General features: G+C 35.1%; 1 pseudogene; it reads left to right on the forward strand.

Moving 5' to 3' along the window:
* The window catches only part of LOC104678380, a 28,556-nt pseudogene extending 10,423 nt beyond the window's left edge, over positions 1 to 18,133 (forward strand).
* The last annotated feature ends 1,898 nt before the right edge of the window (positions 18,134 to 20,031 follow it).

Raw genomic sequence — 20,031 nt, forward strand, 5'->3', positions numbered from 1 at the left:
GTGTGGCCAGACTGCTTCTTTAAGCAAGTCCCTGATTTATTCCTCCTCACTGTGCGGGACCTCCCAACCGAGGTCTCGAGCCAACTCCACCACACACAGGCTCAAAATAAAGGGATGGAGAAAAATCTACCAAGTAAATGGAAAACAGAAAATAGCGGAGATTGAAATTCTAGTTTCTGAAAGAAACCGGCTTTGAAACAACAAAGATCAAGAAACACAAAGAAGAGCTTACATAATTGTAAGGGGTTAAATTGAACAAGAAGAGCTAACTATCCTAAGTTTATCTATATCTATCTGTCTGTCGATCGATTTATAGATAGATATGCACTTAGCACAGGAGCACCCAGAATCATAAAGCAAGTTCTTAGAGACCTTCAAAGAGACTTAGACTCCCCCACAATAATAGTGGGAGACATTAAAAACTCACTGACAATATAAGACAGATCATCAAGATAGAAAATTAACAAAGATATTAAGGAACTGAGCTCTGCACTGGGTCAAATGGACATGGTAGATATCTACAGAGCTCTCCACCCAAAACCAACAGAATATACATTCTTCTAATTGCCACATTGCACCTACTCTAAAGTCGGTCACACAATCGGAGGTAAAACACTGCTCAGCAAATGGAAAAGAACTGAAATCGTAACAAACAGTCTCTCGGACCACAGTACAATCAAATTAAAAATCAGGACTAAGAAATTCACTCAAAACCAAACAATTACATGAAAATGAATAACCTGCTCCTAAACAACTTTTGGGTAAATAATGAAATTAAGGAAGGCATCAAGAAGTTCTTGAAAATAATAAGAACAAAGATACAACATACCAGAATCTCTGAGACACAGGTGAGGCAGCATTTACCCATCAATCAATGAGTGGATAAAGAAACTGTGGTGTGTGGGGGTGTGTGTATATATATATCATATCTATCTATATATATCATATATATCTATCATATCTATCACATATGCATGTCTCATATATGTCTCATATATATGATATATATCATATATGATATACATATCATGAAATATGATATATATCATTATATATACCATACATATGAGATATATGATATATATCATGTATTATATATGCGATATATATCATATATCGCAAATATATCGCAATTGGATTGGTTCCATGATTTTGCAATTGCAAATTGTGCTGCTATAGACATGAGTGTGCAAGTATCTTTTCCATATAACGATTTCTTTTTCTCTGGGTAGGTACCCAGTAGTGGGATTGCTGGATCAAATGGTAGTTCTATTTTTGGTTCTTTAAGGAATCTCCACACTGTTTTCCATAGTGGTTATACTAGTTTACATTCCCACCAGCAGTGTAGAAGTGTTCCCTGATCACCGCATCCACGCCAACATCTATTGTTTTTTGATTTTTTGATTATGGACATTTTCACAGGACTAAGGTGATATTGCCCTGTGGTTTTGATTATTTTGCATTTCCCTTATCATTAGTGATTCTGAGCAATTTTTTTCATATGTTTGTTGGTAATTTGTGTATCTTCTTTTGAGAATTGTTTATTCATTTCCTTAGCACACTTTTTTTTTTTTTTTTTTTTTTTTGAGATAGAGTCTCGCTCTGCCACCCGGGCTGGAGTGCAGTGGCCGGATCTCAGCTCACTTCAGCTCACTGCAAGCTCCGCCTCCCGGGTTCACGCCATTCTCCTGCCTCAGCCTCCCGAGTAGCTGGGACTACAGTACAGGCGCCCGCCACCACGCCCGGCTAGTTTTTTTTTTTTTTTTTTTTGTATTTTTTAGTAGAGACGGGGTTTCACCGTGTTAGCCAGGATAGTCTCAATCTCCTGACCTCGTGATCCACCTGTCTCGGCCTCCCAAAGTGCTGGGATTACAGGCTTGAGCCACCGCGCCCGGCCCTTAGCACACTTTTTGATGGTATTTTTTGCTTTTTTCTTGCTGGTTTGTTTGAGTTTATTGATTCTGGATATTAGTCATTTGTCAGAAATATAGATTTTGAAGATTTTCTTCATATATATCATATATATATCGCATATATATGATATGATACATATGTGATGAAATACTGCTCAGTCATAAAAAGGAATCAGTTAAAGGCATTTGCAGTGACCTAGGTGACATTGGAGACTATCATTCTAAAGGGAGTAATTCAGGAATGGAAAACCAAACATCATATGTTCTCACCGATATATGGGAGCTAAGCTATGAGGACACAAAGGCATAAGAATAATACAATGGACTTTGGAGATTTGGGGGGAAGAGTGGGAGGGGGGCGAGGGATAGAAGGCTACAAATAGGGTGCAGTGTATACTGCTTAGGTGATGGGTGCACCAAAATCTCACATATCACTGCTAAAGAACTTCCTCTTGTAACCAAACACCACCTGTACCCCAATAACCTATGGAAAGATAAAAAATAGATTTAAACAATTTTTTAAAAGATGGATTAAATGCTTAAATGTAAAATTCAAAACTATGAAAACCCCAGAAGGCAATACCATAGGCACAGGCAAAGATTTCATGACAAAGATGCCAAAAGAAATGACAAGAAAAGCGAAAACTGACAAATGGGATCTAATTAAACCAAAGAGCTTCTGTACAGCAAGAACAACTGTCAACAGAGTAAACAGACAGCCTACAGAATGGGAGAAAAATTTTTGCAAACCATGCATCTGACAAAGGTCTAATATCCAGCATCTATAAGGAACTTAAACAAATTTATAAGAAAAAACCAACCCTATGAAAAAGTAGGCAAATGGCATGAACAGACGCTTTTCAAAAGAAGACATACCAGCGGCCAACAATCATGAAAAAAAGCTCAACATCACTGATCATTAGTGAAATTATAATCAAAACCACAGTGAGATACCATCTAACACCAGTCAGAATGGCTACTATGAAAAAGTAAAAAAATAAGACATGTTGGTAAGGTTGTGGAGAAAGAGGAACATATATACACTCTTGATGGAAGTGTAAATTAGTTCAGCCATTGTGGAAGACAGTGTGGCAATTCCTCAAATACGTAAAGACAGAATTACCATTTGACCCAGCAATCCCATCACTGGGTATTTACCCAAAGGAATATAAAAGGTTCTATTGTAAAGACACAGTATGTTGATTGCAGCACTATTTACAATAACAAAGACAGGGAATCAACCTAAATGTCCACCAATGATAGACTGTATAATGAAAATGTGGTACATATACACCATGGAATACTATGCAACCATAAAAAAGAATGTTAATAGTGCTCCAATAAACATGGGAGTGCAGGTATCTCCTAAATAGACTGATTTCCCTTTTTTTTTTTTTTTTTTTTTTTTTGGCTGTTAGCTATATACCTAGCTGTGGGATTGATGGATTGTGTGGTAGCTTTATTTTTAGTTTTTTGAGAAACCTACAAATTGTTCTCCATAGTAGTTGTACTAACTTACATTCTCACCAACAGTATAGAAGGTTTCTCCTCTTTTCTCTACATCCTTTCCAGCATTTATTATTGCCTGTCTTTTGGATATAAGCCATTTTAACCGGGGTGAGATGATACGTCATTGTAGTTTTGATTTGCATTTCTCTGATGATCAATGATGTTGAGCACCTTTTCATGTACCTCTTTGCCATTTATGTGTCTTCTTTTGAGAAATATCTATTCAAATCTTTTGCCTATTTTTAGTTCATTAGATTTATTCTTATAGAGTTGTTTGAGCATTTTAAATATCCTTGCTATTAATCCCTTGTCAGATGTATACTTTGCAAATGTTTTCTCCCACTCTGTGGGCTGTCTCTTGACTTTGCTGATTGTTTCCTTTGCTGTACAGAAGATTTTCAACTTGATGTGATCCCACTTGTTCATGTTTGCTTTGGTTGCTATGGTTGTGATGTTTTGCTCAGGATATCTTTGCCCAGACAAATGTCCTGGAAATTTTCTCTAATGTTTTCTTGTAGCAGTTTCATAGTTTGAGGTTGTAGGTTTAAGTTTTTAATTAATTTGGATTTGATTTTTGTATAGGGAAAAAGATAGGGGTCAAATTTCCTTCTCCTGCATGTTGATATTCAATTTTCCCAGCATCATTTATTGAAAAGACTGCACTTTCCCCAGTGTATGTTCCTGGGAATTATTGTCAAAAATGAGTTCGCTGTACCTGCATGGATTTGTTTCTCGGTTCTCTGTTCTGTTCCATTGGTCTATGTGTTTGTTTATTAACTTATCTTTGATGATAATTTTATTTCAATTGAATGAATGAATATTTGAACCAGTGTGAAATTTGTCCTGTCAAAAATGTCAGCTTCAGGAAGAATTCAAGTGCAACAGTAAATAAAATGTTTCAAAAAGCAGCATCTAATCAGGCAAACCAGTCAAGCTATCTAGGATATTAGGGGGTGGCAGAGGCTGAAAACCACATTTCACTGATACTAGATGCTATCAGTTCAAAGGGAGATATCTCCACCAGTATTTCATCATTTCTAGTTCTCTTGTAACAAATACGTAAATACATACAAACATAAAAATACAAAAATAAACGTCATAACTTCTCTAGTATTGTGCCAATGGTGTTAAACACATTTTACTAGAAATTCTTTTAGAAAATAAACTATTTTTATGGATTACATATATAGTATGTGTTATTAACAATTTCATCTAATTTGATTTATAGAGATACATTTAAATCATTTTAAAGCTCAATTTAAAATAACTAAGAAAAAGTATCAGTTTCATAAATGCAGTACTGGTAATGTATTAGTATGTGTGAAGCTTTTGTTGTTTAAGACATTAACATCAAAATAAATGCCTAATTCCATAAATAAGTACTCTATGATTCTGACAAATTTGTTCAAACAAGAATTCAGGTTGACATGGAGAAATTACTTTAGAAAAATATTAGAAATATCCTATAGGTTTTACCTATTTTCTTTTCTCTTGTCTGTGTGTGTGGTGTTTGTGTATTTATATTTCCTGTCATAATGCTTTGTAAATATATCCTAATAGAGGGAAAAGTCCAACCAAACCAAACAATATGAAACAACAGTTTTTATAAACTCATCAGAATACATCATGTAGATTTGAGTTGAATAAGCCTAACCACAGAAACAAAATACACAGATCATACAACAATTCTATATATATTGTTGAAAAATGATACTCAAATTGTTCATTGCCTTTTGTATTGGAAAAGAAAAAAAAAGAATCCTATGCTATAACATGGCAAATCTAAGAGCCGTTTACCATCAGGTCCAAATCTCATCTGTTTTTAGTTTCACATTTTCAAGTAGCTCTGGCAAATTCTCTTGATAGCTATGAATGCTCATAACATTTCTTAAACCATATTTCATACTCTTAAATTATCAAATTAATGCAAATCATTCCTTGGACATTTTTTTTTCATGATAGGTATTAACCTTAACCTAAATAAAAGTAAATAGGATCTATTAAAGCTCCTAAGAGGAAAATAATTTCCTTCTCAGCTCAGTGAATTCATTGCAAACAGAAGCAATATTGCAGCCTAATATGAGTGGTGAACAGTTTGTACAGTGTTGACTCATCTACAAATCTCCATTTACTTAGCAGTAAATCAATGTAATCTAGACTGAAACCCACGGTTTTGCTGTCGTCATAGTGAAGACTATACATCCAGCTTTGTTCATGTTGTTTGATCTCCTAATTAGAATACGAAATATAGAGTTTTAGTGGCCCAGTAGAAAAATTAATGGAGAGAAAATTTAAATACCCCATGATCAAGTTTGAATGCTTTATATTTTAGGATTCTGTATGGGATACAAAAGCTGCATAATACTTTGAGTCAGAACACTTATTGACTTGGATTCAATAAAAATTTTAAATCCTATTACATGCCAGAGTCTGTGCTAAGTACTGTAAAAACATACCAATAAAAAAAGAAATCTTGCCTACAATGAGCTCATGGAATAGTATATGAGAAAATATATACCCAATGACTAATGCAATTTAATGGGATAAGGGCCATGGAAGAATTTCAAGTTGCAATAGATAGGCAGATGATGGAAATATTTGCGTTGTCTCTCAGTGCTGCAAAATGGTTCATTTAGGGGACAGTGGCATTTGAGGAATCCTTCAATGAATGACATCTCTTTCAAAGATGGAGGTGGAGGAAAGAGCAATGCAGAAAGATTCATTTTCAAGACATAAGTAGTAAAACGATTTTAGGACATAGTGAAATAGTCCCTCTGCCAGGATTATTGTGGAAGAAAATTGAAAACAGGTCTTGGAAGGGAATGGGATATTGCCATCTGTAGAAAATGGTAATTAGTAATATATACAGAAATAAGCAAAACATTTTATTAAACAAAGGGTGTGACATGGTCAGAATTAATTTGAAGATTATTTTCTTGCTAGCTTCTATGAACTGTTAATGTGAAAAGTGAGCCTGTACCTCAGCAAAAAAATCATAATTGGTCAAAATTATTTAAAACAAACTTTTAACCCCCTTACTCATAGGACAGAAGCTCTACTCCAGGTACAACAGGCTAAGAATACTGGGGACCTAGTGGCCCTTGTCCCAGCTACTCTTTGGCTGAAAGTTCCACACTAGGAGTAGCAAGTGAGAAAGACCAGAGGCTGCTATGCCACCCAGTGTTCTGCAGGGCTGTCATGCTAGTTATCTGCTGCAGAGCCAGTGCTCAGAGAGTTTGCCAAGTGAGAAGAGGCAGTCAGTAATAAAAGAGACCTCCAAATCCCTCTCCAAAGGAAACGACTTTATTGAAAACAGAGATTGAGAAAGCTCAAGCCTAAAGTTGCTATCAACAACAATGGAGATTTTGGTGGTTAGCAGAGAAGTTAGTAGCTCAGTGAGATTGTCAAGCTAAACCACAAGCCAGGTAGTTTACCAGAGAAGCAGAGAAAGAGACACCCTCTGTAGTGACAACAAAGCTCAAAGTCTAGCCTCAAAAAGTATTCCTAGAAAGGTTCCTGAATTTAATTGGATCTGACTGTGGTGCAATTTATGATTCAAAGTATTGTCAAAAAATGTACTCAATAAAACACTAGCCAACCACATCATGCAACATATAAAACAGAGTATGCATAGTGACCATGTACAATTTTTATCTCCACAATTCAAGGTTAATTTAATGTCCAAGAAACAATAAATGTAAAGCATTTGATATTTGATATTATCAAAAAATAGAGGACAAAAAATACAATCATCTCAAAAATGTAGGAAAATTTTTTGAAAGTATTCTACATTGCTTCATGACAAAAACACTCAACAAATCAGGAATAGAAGAAAACTTATTCAACCTGGCAAAGTATCTATGAAACTTCCACAGATATCTTCATATTTAATAGTGAAACACTGAATTCTTTCCCTAAAAGATCAAAAACAAGATAAATATGACACTTCCTACCACTTCTATTCAACATTTTACTGGAGGTCCTAGTCAAGTTACTTAGCAAAGAAAATAAAGTAAAAGGCATCCAAGTTGATAAAGAAGAAATAAAACTGCCTCTATACATGGATAATATAATCTTGCATACTGAAAATCCTACAGAATCCACTGAAACAGCAAATAGAACAAATAAATTACTAAGGTTGCATGATACAAAATCAATACAGAAATGCCAATTGCATTTCTATGTACTAGAAATATCTATCATCATTATATAGTAGTAATGAGTCATCCTAAAATTAAAATTAGGAAGTAATTTTACTTGCAATTGCATTCAAAAGAATACCATATTTAGAAATGAATTTAACAAAAAGTATAAAACTTAAATTCTGAAAACAACATTATATTGCTGAAAGACACAAAAATCCTAAATAAATGAAAAAACATCTCATAATCATAGAAACGAAGACTTCATATTGTTAAGATGGCAATACTTCCCAAATTTACCTGCCTAGTAAATGTAATACCTATTAAAATCCCACCTAGCTTCTTTGCAGAAATTGACAAATTTATCCTAAAATTAATATGGACATTCAAGGCATGCAGAATAGCCAAAACAATCTTTAAAAAGACCAAAGTTGGAGCTGACACTTCTATACTTCAAAGCTTAAAACAAAGCTACAGTAATCAAAAGAATATGGTACTGGCATAGAGCTGGGCATATATATCAATGGGATATAATTTAGAGTCCAGAAATCTACCTTCCCATTTACGCTTAGTTGATCAGTAGAGATCCCAAGACAATTCAATGGGAAACAATATTCTTCAGCAAATGGAGCTGGGACAACTGAATATCCACATGCATTAGAAAGAAGATAGATGTATACCTCATACCATATGCAAAAATTAAGTCAAAATGGAAGTATAAAAGCTAAAGGTTTAAACTTTTGTGATCTCAAAGTAGGTAATGGTTTCTTAAATATAACACCAAAAGCAAAGGACAAACAACAAAAGATAAAATAGATAAACTGACTTCACAGAAAAATGTTTTTGAAACAACCCCATCAAAAAGTGGGCAAAGGATATGAACAGACATTTCTCAAAAGAAGACATTCATACAGCCAACAGACACATGAAAAAATGCTCATCATCACTGGCCATCAGAGAAATGCAAATCAAAACCACAATGAGATACCATCTCACACCAGTTAGAATGGCAATCATTAAAAAATCAGGAAACAACAGGTGCTGGAGAGGATGTGGACAAATAGGAACACTTTTACACTGTTGGTGGGATTGTAAACTAGTTCAACCATTATGGAAAACAGTATGGCGGTTCCTCAAGGATCTAGAACTAGAAGTACCATATGACCCAGCCATCCCATTACTGGGTATATACCCAAAGGATTATAAATCATGCTGCTATAAAGATACATGCACATGTATGTTTATTGCGGCACTATTTACAATAGCAAACACTTGGAATCAACCCAAATGTCCATCAGTGACAGACTGGATTAAGAAAATGTGGCACATATACACCATGGAATACTATGCAGCCATAAAAAAGGATGAGTTTGTGTCCTTTGTAGGGACATGGATGCAGCTGGAAACCATCATTCTCAGCAAACTATCGCAAGAACAGAAAACCAAACACCGCATGTTCTCACTCATAGGTGGGAACTGAACAATGAGATCACTTGGACTCAGGAAGGGGAACATCACACATCGGGGCCTCTCATGGGGAGGGGGGAGTGGGGAGGGATTGCATTGGGAGTTATACCTGATGTAAATGACGAGTTGATGGGTGCTGACGAGTTGGTGGGTGCAGCACACCAACATGGCACAAGTATACATATGTAACAAACCTGCACGTTATGCACATGTACCCTAGAACTTAAAGTATAATAATAAAAAATAAATAAATAAATAAATAAAAATAATAATAAAATAAAATAAAAAATAAAGAAAAATGTTTTTGAAAGTTTGTGTTTCAAAGGACACCATCACAAAAGTGAAAAGACAATCCACAGAATGGAAGAAAATAGTTGTGAATTATATATCTGATAAGGGGATTGTATCCAGAATATATGAAGAACTCTAACAAATCAATAATACGTAGATAAATAGCCCAATCTTTAAATGGGCAAAAGATCCAAGTAAACATTTCTCCGAAGAAGATATACAAATTGCAACTAAACACATGAACATTGTTTGACATCATTAACCAACAGGGAAATGCAAATTAAAACCACAATGAGATACAACTTCACATAGTATGACTATTATAAAAAAGACACATAATAACAAGTGTTGGTGAGGATGTGGAGAATTAGAATCCTCCTACACTGCCATTGGACATGTAAAATGGTGTCACTGCTTTGAAAAACAATCTCACAGTTCTTCTAAAAGTTACATATGAAGTTAGCATATGACCCAGCAACTTTGCTCCTAGGCAAATACCCAAGAAAAATGAAAATGTATGTCAAACAAAAATTATACAAAAATGTTCATAACAGCAACATTCATAGTAGCAAAAAATTGAAAACAACCCAAATGTCTATCAACTGATAAATGCTTAAATAAAATATGGCATAGCTCTACAAAGGAATATTGCTTGGCAATAAAAAGAAATGAAATACTAACACATGCTACAACATGGATAATCCTTAAAAACATTATGATAAATGAAAGAAACCAGTCACAAAAGACCACATATTCTATGATTCGATTTATACAACCCAAAATAAATTTGTCCAAAATAGACAAATCTATATACACATGGTAAATTTGTGGTTATCAATACCACAGGGAGTTGCGGGGAGGAAAACTAGGGAATACCTAATAGGCATGGCATTTTTGGGGGGTTGATGACAATGTTTTGAAATTGATTGTGGTGATGGTCGTATGAATGTGTGAATATACAAAAAGCCACTGAATTATTCACTTTAAATGGATTAATTGTATGATATGTGATTTATATCAAAATAAAGCTTTATTATAAACAAGAAGGATATCCCACATCAGTGTAGAGAATGGAGGGAATAAGCTAGAAGAAAGAGGGGCCATGAGAAGATTAATATATTTCTTCTGATGGGACACATTGAAAATAGGATCTAGACAAATGTTAAGCAAAGTCATGTATCATATGTAAAGCATACTTGTGAATAGATGAAAGATGTTTCTCAATTGAGAAATCATCAATAGGTTTGTACTTTGGTATTTTTTCTTATACAAAATATTGTATTACTATAAGAAGTAATTTATGTTTCAAAAGATAGTTGAAAACAACTTCAGCTTTTAACTTTTTGATTTCTAGAAATTATCATATTTTGGTCTGTGTTTATTGTATTACACTTGCAATGTTACAGTGACAGTTCTTTCCTCTTAGAAAGTTGCACTTTATAAAATAGAGCATCTTGTTTTTCCATTTGCAAATATGGACAGACATCTAAAATTTCACAGCCATGTTCTATTCATTTGATTATTCAAGTAATAAAATAAAAGTTTTCTGGATATTACAGCAAGAACAAACTCTTCATGTTTCCATAGTGACAATTAAGGGAAAAGTTCGATGAAATTGAAGTTCATAGAAGATTTTTAAAAGTTAAGAATGCTTGGAATTATTTATGAAGAAATACTAAACAAGAGAGCCTAAATATGGAAAGCTTAGAAAAGCAGAAAATTAAGCTGAAACACACTTATATACAAATATCTGAGAGATGTCAAAAGAGAGAGCAGTGATACATAGAAGCCAAAAATAAAGAGAAATAATAAAACAATGTCATGTTAATAAAGAAAATAACATCAAAATAAAAACTGAAAGAGTAAGTTAATTGATAGTATAAACTGTAGCAGAAAAATCTGATATTAAAAATTATTGCTAGATTATAAATTATGAAAAATGGTTTTATTGTACATTAGTATAGAAGAACAAAGTTATGGTAATGATGACCTTTAAGAAACAACATTAGCATACTTTCTATTACTTTAAGAAGCAAAGAATGGGGCAGTTGAGCAAAGAGATACACATTCTACGCTGATAATCACTTTTCAGAGATACGACTTTGTGAGACATTACATAACCTCAGCAGGTTCCTTTCCAATATCCATGTCTCTTAATATTGACTTCTATGGCCAGCATAAGATGAGTGAAGATTGTTTTTATACAGTAATGCAATCTCTTTCATTATAGAGTGAAGTGAGTTTTGGAAGCATTACTTGGAACACACGATTCTTATTCTTTGTATTTCACTTGCTAATCGCAATAATGGATATGCAAAATTTCTGTTGTACCCATATCTTTCCTAACATGGGAATAATATATGCCTTATGACACAGGGACAATAGTGAACGTTCAAAGGTTTTTGAATATCCATTTTTTTTCCTGTAACTGGCCATTAACTTTAGGCAATTTACTAATTGTCTTTGTTTCTTTATCTGAAAATACCACTTTCTCCTTGGCCTTAAGTGGAGATGTTCGGCCTATGCCTCATGCTGAAGGGACTAATAATAACAATTTAACAAAAAAGAAAAGTACTTACAAGCAATGATCTTTAGATTTAGACCAAGTTCCCATTTTCCTGATTACCTGGATTTTTATTCCCTTGCTTCATATTTTAGCTTCTAATACCAATCTTAGATTATCCTAGATGTATTGATTAATTTTATTTCACTGATTTGCAATCTTAACCTGCCCTACTCAACACTTAATTCTATGTACTTCAAAGATGAAATTCAGGCCAGTCGTGATGGTTCATCCCTGTAATCTGAACACTTTGGGGGGTTGAGGATGTAGGATTGCTTGAGCCCAGAATTTCAAGACCAGCCTGGAACACTTTAAATAACCAAATGAGTGCTAAAATAAGACACAGGTTGTGGCCATGGTTGAGGAATTATATGTAATCTGCAGTTTCTCTATGAGAGAACTTTTGGTGATGGCAAAAGAAAAGCTATTCTGGTTCAAAATTATAAAATACCTAACATTGCATGCTAAGTAGTTTCATGTTCACTTTTTGTATGTTTTGAAGTAGATGAATATCATGAGCATTAGGAGAAAAAGTAAACCAGTAAAATATGAATTCTAAGGGAGGACTCTGTTTCACTAGGGCAGGTGTAATTCACACTTTCAAATGAAGTTTGTTAAGAACGTGATAAAGTATTTGATGGTTAAGTCTTTGGTGTTCTTTGGGAATACAACTTCATAAATTGGTAGACACAAAAGCAAGAATAAGTAAATTATATTTCCTCTGTGGTCAAGATAGTGTAAAAGAGACCAAATTTACCTTCTGATCAAACAGCTAAAAAGTCAGGGGAGAAATAAAGCAATAGTTTGCAAGGCTAACATCAAGCTAGACATCAAACAGCAGAGACTGATCCCTGAGAGATGGTAAACAAATGAAGTGAACCCTGTAATTGCCCCAGATTATTTGTTGAGTTTCTGGGCCATTGCTCATGGAGGGAAAAAACAGAGACCAGCCAGTGTCACTAAGTTCAGGAGATGGAGCTAAAACACTCCAGAGAAAAAGGTAAGTAGAATTTTCAAGACAGAGTACCAGAGAGGAGAATAATGTACAGAGAAAGAACTCCGGAAAGTTGCAAAATCCTACTCTCCAGTTAATTCTTCAGCAGATTATTGATTAACTCATGTATGTGAGTAAATGACCAAAGGCCAGGGCAGAAACTATTTACAAGAATTATAGATAGTAGTGTCTGATCCTCACACAGAGCCAAGAAGAGTGACTTTTCCTGTTGGCCAGTCTAGAGAACCTCAAAATTCAAAGGGAATTGGAAAATGTACATTGAAGGGTATTGCCACAGTAGTGGGGAATATTTAGCCACAGAATGAGCACTGCTCTATTTCTGTCTTACAAAGTATTTTTAAAAACCCCAAAAGTATCAAACTATTTTGAAGCAACTTAAAAGCATTGTAGAACAAAAGTAAAAAACATTCATAAAAGTACATTATCCATCAGCCAATAAGGTAAAATTTACGGTGTTTGGCATCCAATAATAAATTGCCAGAGATGTAAAGAAGCATTAATCTCCTTATAAGGAAGAGATGAGATAATCATAAGATGTCCAAAGTTAACAAGATATTAGAGTTATCTAAAAGACATTAAAATAAGTATCATAACTAGACTCAAAATGTTCAAAAAAGTAGCGAATTGGAAGATACAAAGAATTCCTAAATCAGACTTCTAAAAGTGAAGAAAGTGTAAGATAAAAAAAAGGGGGGGCATCCATGATGACATGCAAGAGAGACATTGCAGAAGAAAAGATTAGTGTACTTGAAGCCTTGGCAAGATAAGTCATTCAAAATAAAATGCAAAGAAAAGATAAAATTTAAAAATATCATAGTATCATTTAGCTGTGAGAAAACTTCAAGCAACTCAAATATATGTGTAATTGAATTCTCTGAAGAAGAGATGAAGGCAGAACAGAAAACATATTTGAAGAGACAATGACAAATTTTCCCAAATTTGATGGAAACTGACAAATCCAAGAATTTGTATAAATCCACACCATAAGAAACATAAAAAAGACACCAAACCCTATAATTATATTGCTTAAAAATAATGATAAACAGATCATCTTAAAAGCAACCAGAGAAGAATGGCATGGCACACAAAGAAACCAAAATTAGGGCAAAATCAGGCTTCTTGGCTGAAAAATGCAACTAAGAAAAGAGTGGAGCAACCTATGTAAAATATAAATTAAAAAAATAATCAAACTAGACGTCTACGTACAACAAAAAGGCATCTTTTAAAAACAAGACAAAATAAGGACTTTTCAGCCATACAAAAAAATGAACAAATTCATCACCAGCAGAAATGGAATACAAAAAATATGTTGAGTAATTTGCCTCAAACAGAAAGAAAATTATAGCAGATGGAAATAAGGGTCTACACAAAGAAATGAAGAGTAGCCAAATTGATAACTCCATGAGTAAAAATGTAAGATTTTTTACAAATTAAAATCAACAGAAAATGTAAAATAAATAGTGATGTAGTATTTAAGCAAAAGTAATTTTTGAAAAAGTGTTGTGGATTTTATAACACATATAAAAGCAAAATGCATGCCAACAAAAGAACAAAATGGGAGGATAATTAAAACAGAAAACAGAAAAACAACAGAGATAAATCAATAAAATGAAAAGCTGCCTCATTTATAAGATTCATAAAACCTATGAACCTTTAGCCAATAAAAAAAAAAAAAAAAAAAAAAAAAAAAACACAGATTACTAAAATCAGCAATGAGAGAGGTGACATCAATACAGATTCCACAGGTATTTAAAGAATAACAAATGAATAGTATGAGCACTTTGCATGCTAATTTTAACAACATAGATGAAATAGATATATTCCTTGAAATACGCAAACTAACCAAGTTTGTTAAAAATAGATAATCTAAATACCCCATGCTTATTAAAGAAACTAAACTTGTAGTTTAAAAAACCTTCCCACAAAGAAAGCCTGAGAACGAGGGCATCTCTGGTGAACTTTACAAACACTGAAGGAAGAAATAATACCAATCATACACAAATGCTTTGAAAAAATGAAAAAGATATGATCATTTTGAAACCATTCTCTGCTTACCATTACCCTGATGACAAAGCCAAACAACAAATCAAAGAAAGCCCGTCACCAGATATCCTTCATAGTCATTGATGCAAAAAGCTTAACCCAACCACATATACAGAGGATAAATAAAGAGATTAAAAACCGAGTGAGGTTTATCCCCGGAATTCAAAGTATGTTTACTACTTGGAATTTGATCATTATAATTCACTATTTCAGCATAATTATAAAAGAAACGTGGTATGAACATCTTAATGGGTGAAGAAAAATATTAGACAATCCAAGCATTTGACACAAAGCATTTCTCACAAACTCTCACAATACGAATAAAAGGAAATTTCTTCAAATAAAAAAATGTGTGTATAGCTCACACTATACATAATGGCTTTCCCCCTAAGATCAGAAACAATACAAAGATTTCCAATCTCATCACTTCCAGTCAAAATTATATATAGGTTCCATTCAGTATATTAAAGCGGTGAGGGTTGGGGGATGATAAAGATAATCAGATGGACAAGGAAGAATGGAAACTATCTTTGTTCACAGATTACATTATCATATACATAGAAAATTCAATGAAATCTACAAAAAAAAAATGCTCCTGAAATTAAGAAATGAGTTTACCAAGGTTGTATACCAAGGTATACAAGATGGATATACAAAAATATTTATATATATGCTAAACAAAAAATTGGAAATTGCACTTAAAAAATACTACATATAATAGTATCAAAACAATAGTTAGGAATGATCTGGAGAGAAAAAGATGTGAAAGAAGCATACACTAAGAAATACAAAATATTCCTGAGAAAATGAAAAATCACATAAACAAATGGAAAGATGTACCTTCCTCAGTGGTCAGAAAACTTCCTATTGTTAATATGCCAATTATCCTCAAATTGATCTATAGATTAGACAGAATCCTAATCAAAATCCCAACAGGATTCTTTTAGACATTGACAAACGGTTTTTAAAATTTCTATAGAAATTCAAAGCACCTAGAAGAACCAACTTTGTAAAAAGAACATTGTTATAGAACTAGTACAGCCTAATTTCCAGATTTATTATAAAGCTAAAGTAACCAACAGAATGTGAAATTTGTGTGAGAGAAAAATCAATGGAAGAGAAAAGAGTGCCCGGATATTCTAGCCATTTCCTAATGTAATTCATTGCAGAAAAGATGGTCTTTACAAAAAGAGTTCTGAAATTACCAGATATATATATGCAATAGATACATTTTTTAAATAAAAAGTTTGATCTACATCTTGTGTTGTTTGCAAAAATTATAACAGATATAACAAGCTTTGTGACCTTAGGATAGCAAAAGTTTTCATACATATATCAAAATAAACACAATCTGTAAAAGAGAAAATTGATAAATTGGATTTCATCTAATTAAAAAAAAACTGACACTGTTAAGATCAATGAAATTATCTTAACATTTGTCAATGTTAAGACAATGGAAGGGCAAAGTGAAGTGAAGTGAAAAATTTGCAAATCACATATCTGATAACCTATTTACATCTAGAACACAACAAGGATTTTTATTTTTTATTTATTTATTTATTTTTGGAGATGGTGTCTAGCTGTGTTTCCCAGGCTGGAGTCCAGTGGCACCATTTTGGTTCACTGCAACCTCCACCTGCTGGGTTTAAGCGATTCTCCTGCCACTGCCTCCTGACTAGCTGAGATTACAGGCGGGCTCCACCACGTGCGGCTAATTTTTGTATTTTTAGTAGAGGCGGGGTTTTACCATGTTGGTCAAGCCGGTCTCAAACTCCTGACGTTATGATTTGCCCCCTCAGCCTCCTAAAGTGCTGGGGTTACAGGCGTGAACCACCGCACCTGGTTCACCTGGTGAAGGATTCTCAAAACTAAATGCGATATCCAACAACACAATTTAAAAATGGGGAAACAAATCAACAGAAACTTCAACCAAGGAGAGACGAGGATGGCAAATAAGCAAATACAGAGAAGTTCAATACCAGTAGTCATTAGGAAACGCAAATGAAACCCAGAATGAGATTCCACTACACACCTGTTAGAATCCCGGCCTCGCAGGTGACATCAGCGCTGCCCGGAGTCTCCCGAGACTGGAGTGTCCCATCTCCACCCAGAGCCTCCCAAGACTCGTCGGGTGTCCAGTCTTCGCCCAGAGACTCCCAAAACTGAAGTGTCCCATCTCCGCCTATAGCCTCCCAAGACTGGAGTGCTCCATCTCCTCCCTACTGGATTCTGAGAGGAAGCTGAAGGACATATGGGCTCGTTGTGAGGTCCAGGTGAAGACAACCGAGGAACCCACCAAGCCTGGTAAATTTCCTTGTGGGGAATCCTGCCCGCGGTCCCCCGAGACTCAGGTGTCCCATCTCCGCCCGGAGCCTCCCAAGACTCGTCAGGTGTCCAACCTCTGCCCGCAACCTCCCAAGATTCGTTGGGTGTCCAATCTCCACCTGAGCTTCCCAAGACTCGTCGAGTGTCTAGTCTCCGCCCAGAGCCTCCCAAAGCTCTAGTGTCCCATCAATTCGCAGAGCCTCCCAAGATTCAAGGGTCCTACATAAAAGAACTGCTTCAGGAAGATACACCAAACACAACAGAGTGAGTTTCTGACTCTCTTCAATATAGATAAACATTGGAAAAACTCCGTGAATTCTTCAAGTGGGCTGGAGACCTGGGAATTGGTGAAGAATCCATCAGGAGTCTGTTTGACTTTACTCCTGAGTGCAAAGCAACCTATCACGACCAAAAGTTTAAGAAGGTAAATGACTGTTCCTCAGAGCTGAAGTATAGCATGGAGCTAGATGAAATGGATGAGGCCAAATTCTTCTCACAGGAAAAATACTGGGACAGGAAACTCCACACACCATCGAATTCTTATACCGCACAGCGTGTGAAGATGAAGCATGGAGCATGGTACCTCAAGCCTAAGTTGTGGGAAAAGCTAAGAAGTGATGAACCTTTGATTGACCCCAAGTTCTTACTTGAAAAGCCTGATGAACCTGACGTTCTTGATGATCTTTATGGACCAATTGCCTTTAAGGATTTCATTCTAAGCAAAGGCTACGAAATAGCTGGAATCCTTGAAAGGCTGCTTGCCAGGAAGGGATGGACTTATGACTCTGTTAAGACTCCTATTCAACATGCAGTGCGACTTTACAAGTATAAAGAAGACGTCACAGATGCATTGGAAGAAGATTAGACGGTTTTCAACTTACTACTTAATTGAATATTTCTTGCTCTCATTTTAAACATCGGTCAGATTTTGGGATGAATGACCCCATGGAGGTACAACTTTGGCAGCATCTGTAAATTCAATACCTAATGTTTATAAATATTTCTTAAAGACCTGCTTTGGCTTCATTATTTTATATATTTTATCAATTATGTGATTAATATTCACATATACTTTTTCACATTTTTTAAGCATTGTGAATATTACATCATCATGTCAATTATTTGTAAAAATACATAAAACCAGAAATAAAAGCAGATTTATTCTTAAAAAGAGAAATGGAGTTGGGCACATTGGCTCATGCCTGTAATCCCTCCCCACTTTGGGAGGCCCAGGTGGTTGGATTACTTGAGCCCAGGAGTTGGAGATCAGCCTGGTCCACACGGTGAAACTTGTTCTCTACAAAAAGAAAAATTAAAAAAATTATCCAGACGTGGTGGTGTGCACCTGTAGTCCCAGCTACCAGGGGGGCTGAGGTGAGAGGATCGCTTCAGCTTAGGAGGTGGAGACTGCGGTGAGCGGCCATTGTGCCACTGCATTCCAATGTGGGCGACAGAGCAAGACACTGTCTCGAAAGAAAGAAAGAAAAAGAAAGAAAGAAAGAGAAAGAAAGAAAATGTGCTTAATAAAAGAATTGTATAACTCTTTTTTTTTTATTATACTTTAAGTTCTAGGGTACATGTGCACAACGTGCAGGTTTGTTACATACATATACATGTGCCATGTTGGTGTGCTGCACCCATTAACTCGTCATTTACATTAGATATATCTCCTAATGCTATCCCTCCCCCCTACCCCCTCCCCACAATAGGACCCAGTGTGTGATGATCTCCTTCCTGTGTCCGAGTGATCTCATTGTTCAGTTCCCACCTATGAGTGAGAACATGCGGTATTTGGCTTTCTGTTCTTGTGATAGTTTGCTGAGAATAATGGTTTCCAGCTGCATCCATGTCCCTACAAAGGACACAAACTCATCCTTTTTTATGGCTGCATAGTATTCCATGGTGTATATGTGCCACATTTTCTTAATCCAATCTGTCGTTGATGGATATTTGCATTGATTCCAAGTCTTTGCTATTGTGAATAGTGCTGCAATAAACATACGTGTGCATGTGTCTTTATAGCAGCATGATTTATAATCCTTTGGGTATATACCCAGTAGTGGGATGGCTGGGTCAGATGGTATTTCTAGTTCTAGATCCTTGAGGAATCGCCACACTGTTTTCCACAATGGTTGAACTAGTTTACAGTCCCACCAACAGTGTAAAAGTGTTCCTATTTCTCCACATCCTCTCCAGCACCTGTTGTTTCCTGATTTTTTAATGATTGCCATTCTAACTGGTGTGAGATGGTATCTCATTGTGGTTTTGATTTGCATTTCTCTGATAGCGAGTGATGATGAGCATTTTTTCATGTGTCTGTTGGCTGTGTGAATGTCTTCTTTTGAGAAGTGTCTGTTCATATCCTTTGCCCACTTTTTGATGGGGTTGTTTGCTATTTTCTTGTAAATTTGATTGAGTTCTTTATAGGTTCTGGATATTAGCCCTTTGTCACATGAGTAGATTGCAAAAATGTTCTCCCATTCTGTAGGTTTCCTGTTCACTCTGATTGTAGTTTCTTTTGCTGTGCAGAAGCTCTTTAGTTTAATTAGATCCCATTTGTCAGTTTTGGCTTTTGTCGCCGTTGCTTTTGGTATTTTAGACATGAAGTCCTTGCCCATGCCTATGTCCAGAATGGTATTACCTAGGTTTTCTTCTAGGGTTTTTATGGTTTTAGGTCTAACATTTAAGTCTCTAGTCCATCTTGAATTAATTTTCGTACAAGGAGTAAGGAAAGGATCCAGTTTCAGCTTTCTACTTATGGCT

This window comes from Rhinopithecus roxellana, chromosome 7, assembly GCF_007565055.1.
Source record: "Rhinopithecus roxellana isolate Shanxi Qingling chromosome 7, ASM756505v1, whole genome shotgun sequence".
In the NCBI taxonomy this organism is placed as follows: domain Eukaryota; kingdom Metazoa; phylum Chordata; class Mammalia; order Primates; family Cercopithecidae; genus Rhinopithecus; species Rhinopithecus roxellana.